This window comes from Alosa alosa, unplaced genomic scaffold (genome assembly GCF_017589495.1).
Source record: "Alosa alosa isolate M-15738 ecotype Scorff River unplaced genomic scaffold, AALO_Geno_1.1 AALO_1.0_unplaced_924, whole genome shotgun sequence".
Classification (NCBI taxonomy): Eukaryota; Metazoa; Chordata; class Actinopteri; order Clupeiformes; family Clupeidae; genus Alosa; species Alosa alosa.
In genome coordinates this window covers 1-6,383 of record NW_025963121.1, presented here as the reverse complement: position 1 = coordinate 6,383, position 6,383 = coordinate 1, and the positions used below count along the sequence as shown (strand labels likewise).

The following is a 6,383-nucleotide window of genomic DNA, read 5'->3' as shown; positions in this document are numbered from 1 at the left end:
AGATGGCACAATTCCAGGCGCGCAGGAGGGGAGGCCCGCCAGGCGGCCGCTAGGGGAGGCTCGGCTGGCCCAGGAGTCTGCATCGGCAGGTCCCGCAGACTGTGCCATGTGCGGGCGCATGGCACCTGCTGGTGGGTCCGCCAGGTGCTGTGGCTGGGCTCGACAGCTGCACCCTCTGGTACCACGCGACAGTGCGTTGATGTCATCTTGGTACCAGAGGGTGAGTGGTACTGCCCCACGTGCCACAATATGGCGGCAAGGGAGGTGGCCATGCAGCTCGAGCTGTAGGTGGCCATGCAGCTCGAGCTATATTGTAAATATGTACATTTGTAAATAGTTCTAATTTGTAAATAGTAATTTGTTATTTAGTTTGTTTGTTATAATTTAGTAGATTAGATAAATAGTAGATTGTTAATGATTGTTCATCAATAAATTTGTTCTTAATTGTTCTCCAATTTTGTACTCAATTATTCCTAATATTTTGTTCTCAGTTTTGTTCTATATTGTTCTGTCTTGTTAAATGACCTGTTCCGGTAAAAATGGTGACTTTCCCCGCTGCGCCTAGTGTCCCCAGGCGGAAAACCCACCTTGCAACATTGAGACTACCGTCCCAGAAAGAGAAGTGAGAAACAAGAAACCTTACCTTGTAACATCCACATAGTTCTACCAAACTTATGCTAACCGTTCGCTAGCTTGTAAACAAATCCATGTGCTTTATCATTACCTTTTCCCACAGTTTGAAATAGCACTTTATTCTCTACAAATGTTGCTGTGTTCCTGATCTTACAAGGCCTACTTGAAATTGCACTTTATTCACTACATCCACTTTGCAGTTGTCTTTGATGGCACAATGAATGTCCTATGCTCTGATGCGTTTCATTCACATTGAACCAGAGTTGTCTTATGCCACACCCGGGTTGGTTCTCAGACGAGGCACAGTTTCTGTTCCTATATTTCTGTTACAAGCACTTGATACACTTTGAAATTTAAATAACATATTTCACTACTGCACCCAGAGTGAGTTGAGGAGTTCCCGTTTATTATTTCAAAAGTAACGGAGTTCAAAGTTAACAGTTAAAGGACGTAAAAGTATCAACTTACTTGCCAGTATAGCTAAGCTACATGTTGGCTAATTTAAAAATGATCCTAACCACGTAATTAATCAACAAAACGCTTCATTAACGATGTAATCTTAAAAATAACAAATCTACCAACATTGAACGATGTAAAAATCACGTCTACGGTGTAAAGTGTTTGTTTAATTTGTGTCCAAAGTTACGTCACGAAACACTGTTACGACTCCGCTGAATAAACGTCTCGGAACACTGTGGCTGTCAACATCCGGGATTTGGGGCACTAGGCTCAATAAATCGCTTCTAGGATTGGTCACAGTTCACAAAGGTACTCAATGAGGGCTTGTTTTGTTGACAAGACCTTCCTCTTTTCAATGATGTATACCGGAGACGTAGTGGTTACCGTCTCACTCAATCATTCTGGCGTAAGTGTAATAGCGCGCCGATCCTGAGGGGGCAGACTGTATGGAACAGCGTGAACTTTTTCTAGTTATAACATAAACAGTGACAGATTCTTTGTAGTGCTGCAGCGATTAGTCGACTTATTCGACGTATTCCACCATGAAAATTTACAGAGCCGTATAGACCGGTTTCAGGTCCCCTAACAATGGAAATCAATTGGGATGTTGGCGAGTTATTTATGTTGTGAGATACGTGTTAGTATGTTAAAATAACGATTTTATACTGTCAGACGGGTATCCAAGTATCGAATGAATCATGCCTTCTCCCTCCTCCCCAGTCTCTTCAGCCCCAGGACCGAGACGTTGAGGTGGCGTGAATTCGGCGTGCCCTGTCTGCAATCCTGCCTTTCAGTAAGTGTAAGTCTTGTAACACTGTTTAGCCTATGTTTCTGATATTTCCTCAAAAACCAAAATATATTACATAAAGGTGTTATCCAGTGGCGGAGCTAGACTTTTACCCTTGGGGTGGCCAGAGGGTGGCCAAAGCTATTTCAGGGGGTCCACAGACTACAACAATGAATGTTCAAGAAACACAATCAATTGCAATCAAAATCTGTAAATGTTGAAATGTTTTCATGGAGTACATCTTAAGCACACAGGAGATTTGTGTATAAAATCTACAGTTTATTAACAATGTTAATACAAAACGTACAATATGTAAATAATAATAATAATAATAAAAAACAAATTCAAAACAATTTGACCTCATTTTGACATGAACTGATATGACATGATTTTTTAACCATGACCAGAGGAACAGTCTGATTACCAAACTAAACTTGTAGAACAGTGTAGGCCCTAGTCATGACAGTAATTAAGTCCCAGATGTGATTCTTTTCAGGATTCTGTCACATAGTGTTTGCTTCTTAAATTGTGCACTTCAACTTAGACAGACAGACAGACACACACACACACACACACACACACACACACAAAGCTGGGCACACTAGGAAGAATCACTAAATGAACCATACTCACACCTAGGAGAAAGCCATGGGCCCCAACTCAAGATGCAGTGTGAAAAAGACACCCACACAGCACCCCAAAACTAACAAAGACACAAGTGATTACTTTCTCCTCACTGAGTCAGAAGTGTAGACCACTTGTCAGTCCAACGGCAATCTGAGCAGAGAAAGAGACAAAGAAATCAGAGCATTGTTCAAGGTACTTTCCAAATTCCAGCAAAGCCAAAATAGCTTAAGTACAAGTGTGAGAACTTCACAATTTCCAAATATTAGGTCCAATGAAAGCTGATATGGTTGCCCGTCAGATCTGGTTGGAATTTAGAACTTGGTTTGGGAGGAAACACCCCTGTTCTCTACTGTACTATTTTATGCACGGATATAAGTTTAATGACATATTAAATGCTTTCATTTTTGAGATACTTCATCAGTTACAGTTTTGTAAATGCATGTATATAAATAAATAATAATAATAATAAAAAAAACATAATTTCTAAACAATCTGACCCCATTTTGACATGAACTGACATGACATGAAGTAGTGCAGTTTGTTTTAACCATGACCAGAGGAACAATCTGATTACCAAACTAAACTTGTAGAACAGTGTGTAGGGCCTAGTCATGGCAGTAATTAAGTGACAAACTATCTTAACACAAGTTCAGAAGAGGTTAGCTGCAAAGATTATGCAGACTGTTATGATTAAATGACACAAGCGCACGCATTATCAGAATCATATGCCAGACGCTTTAGGCCAGCGATCCTCACTATTTTTTTTTTTACAAGAGCCACATTGGCAGTGCAAGATCAAAAGGAGAGCCACTTTTATGACAACATACTAAGTCACCTTTGCAAATGTGCATTTCTACATATAAATTGGACATCCCACAAAAAAAGAAATAACACAGCCATACATTTTCATTTTAAGACCAGATTTACTTTAACACTGGGATGAGAGGAAGCTGACATGCATGTCCTTGACTTTCTTCATGTTGTATTTGTAGTATTAGTAGTAGCAGGTTTAACAATACCCCTTTAGGAAACACCATTAAGTCTTAATAACTTCCTTTCACCTTCATTATTTAGGTGAAGAGAGAAGTATAATTCAGATCTTTGGCGTTTTTGTAGTGCAGTATTGTATGTTTATGAAGCACATTTGAAAAAATGCATTGGCTGTGTTGCCACATAGCCTACAGTGGGTCCCATTTAGAAGTGGCCACTTCATCCGCTTTCAGTGATTCCATGGCCTGCGTTAAATGTATTAGGCTACAACTTATCGCCCGCGGTGGGCAGTTTAAGTCCGCTGTAGCATTGCCAGTAAACGCAGCAGATTTCATTCAAAGGCGTTGCAAGTGGCAGTGAGATACTGTAAGTAGAGCGAAACTAAAGATCACCTCGTTGAAGTCATACAGTAGACTAGTCTGTCTGTTCTTTGGTCTTGGATTTTGAGAAAGAAGTTTCTAAATAGATGCGACTCATACTCCTTATAGTCCGGAAAACACGGTATGTATATGACTATGCTACATAACAATCTGATGTGAAATGCATGTTGGCTGATACTAACAGTTAGCTGCTACAGGCGACATGAGATGTAGCTAGGCTACTAACGTAATGTTAACGTTACCTTGATAGGCTACTCGTGGCTTGTAGGGGAACATATCACAGAAAAATTAAACTACAGAAAAGGTTCTCCTAACTTAACATAAAAGTGACTTTAAACAATGATTATTTACAAAAGAAAACTTACCTTAGAACGTGTATTTCACTGTCCGTCAAGTAGGCTGCTGCTGTCCTGTGCAAAAAATCCTCCCTGTCGCAATATTCTCTGTGAGCGTTTGACTCTCTTCTTCTCCTTCTCTGTATAATGCTTGCTGGTGGACAGTGTGAATGACAACTCTTTGTAATACATAGCGCCAGCTACTGCACAGGAGGGATATAGCAGTCAACCGATTACAAAATGCAACAGGCTCTTTTCAACAAGACGTGCGGTGCCGGTGCCATGATATGTCAATCATCTGGGGTGGCACCTGGGGGGTCCAATCAGATTTCAGAAGGGGTCCAGTGCCCCCCCGGCCACCCTTTGGCTCCGCCCCTGGTGTTATCAGTAGGGCTGTAACGATATATGATTCGAGCCCGAAATCGCGACATTCATATCCACAATACTGTGTCGCGGTGTGAAAAGGCAGAATCGCGACACACCCTTTCTAGTGTTTCACGCACTGCTTTGCAGCTTACGCGGCGCAAAAGCAACCCACATCTCCCGCTTTACTTATCGGTAGTCTACGTTGTCCAAAAACAAATAAATAAATCATAATTTCATACCTCTCCTTGCTTTCATTGTAGACTATGTGTGCAACTTTACCAAACATTATATAAGTAAACCCCCTCTCCTTGCCCCGTTCTCTCTCGCGCTCCCTCCCTCTCCCTCCCTCAACTGCTCAATGAACACGCGCGACTTAAATAAAACATTCACAATCGTGAAAGCAAGTACGCATAGAAGACGACTAGCTAAATTACTATTAAATCCGCTTAGCATCATTAGCTATCATTGCTGCACATATTTGTTTAAAACTCTTGCATTGAAGTTGACTGATCATCTCAATACCAACGTTTCCCAAAAGGGCCTGTCCCAAGGAGAACAAGTATTATCTTGAAACTTCAACACACATGGGGAAACTGAACAGTCCAATCAGTAGACTATGATAGGCTAAACTAGCCAACTATGCTACTTTGTTTACAACATTTCCAGGCTTCAACCAGACAGCTGAATTAAAGAGGTAGAGTTGTAATAAAAATAGTAGGCCCTAGGCTATAGGCTAATCTGCATAAAGTGTGCTGTCATAAATATCAGTCATTCAGAAAAATATAAAGGATATAAAATAAAAGATATTTAATAAAATGTCTGGCTTCAGCCCCAGGACCGAGGCGTTGAGGTGGCGTGAATTCGGCGTGCCCTGTCTGCAATCCTGCCTTTCAGTAAGGTAAGTAAGTCTTGTAGCACTGTTTAGCCTATGTTTCTGACATTTAAAACTCAAAACCAAAATATATTACATAAAGGTGTTATCAGGATTAAAATTCTCGTTAAATTATGACGGACAATCGTCATTTGGAAATTCGAGTCCCGGTGATGCACTCATAATCAAAGATAACTGTCTCTCTAAAGCTGAATGTGGAACGCTGTTTTTTTTTTAAATTGTTTGAACAGGGATAGAAATAGACGTTCCACTTTGTCTTCTAATTTGTACCCTCCATTTTCACATTTTTCAAATTTTCTTGTTCCAAGACTAAGACTTGTCATCTTTTTCAAACAAGATTTTTACATTTCCAATCTAGTGGAAGCATTACACACTGCATCACAAATCATTCATTCTCAAATTCAACTCAAATCATTAACTATCTTGATAATGTTGAGTAATGTCATTTTTGTAAAGGAAGCATTAGCCAAGGACTGTCATGTGTGCTGATTTGCCTTTCTTGTCTCAACAGGGGCAGTAAGGACAAGATCCACCCACCACCCAGTGCATGCTACATATGTGTGTGTAATAAATTGAGAGGGAAAGTGTGTGTGATAAATGAAATTTAATAAAGTAAGTAAAATTTTGAATTTGTGCTTCTTTTCTGAAATACATTAGTACAAGGTTTTGATTTTTAGATAATTTATTCCAAGATGTTGATAATTTAACACTCAATATACATGATCAAACTACTGGCTACTGAGTTCAACTAGGGGTATTGGATGTTACTGTTTAAAAGCTTTATTAGTAATCCTTTATACATTTGACAATCTTAACTTTTTTAAAGCTTGAAATTCTGAACAAATACTGTAACTCCTTGATTTGTTAGTGACATTGACTATATAGTACAAATGGGTGCCAGGCGTAAAAATGAG

At 39.8% G+C, this 6,383-nt stretch overlaps 1 long non-coding RNA gene across 2 annotated transcripts; it reads left to right on the top strand.

Moving 5' to 3' along the window:
* The first annotated feature begins 1,697 nt into the window (after positions 1-1,697).
* On the top strand, positions 1,698-6,098 carry LOC125290828. 2 transcript variants are annotated; one of them, XR_007192884.1, is made up of 3 exons: positions 1,698-1,885; positions 5,407-5,475; positions 5,981-6,098. It is a non-coding gene; the product is annotated as an uncharacterized LOC125290828 (long non-coding RNA). The 2 variants fall into 2 exon arrangements; XR_007192885.1 differs by having other exon boundaries at positions 1,698-1,891.
* Positions 6,099-6,383: the final 285 nt, after the last annotated feature.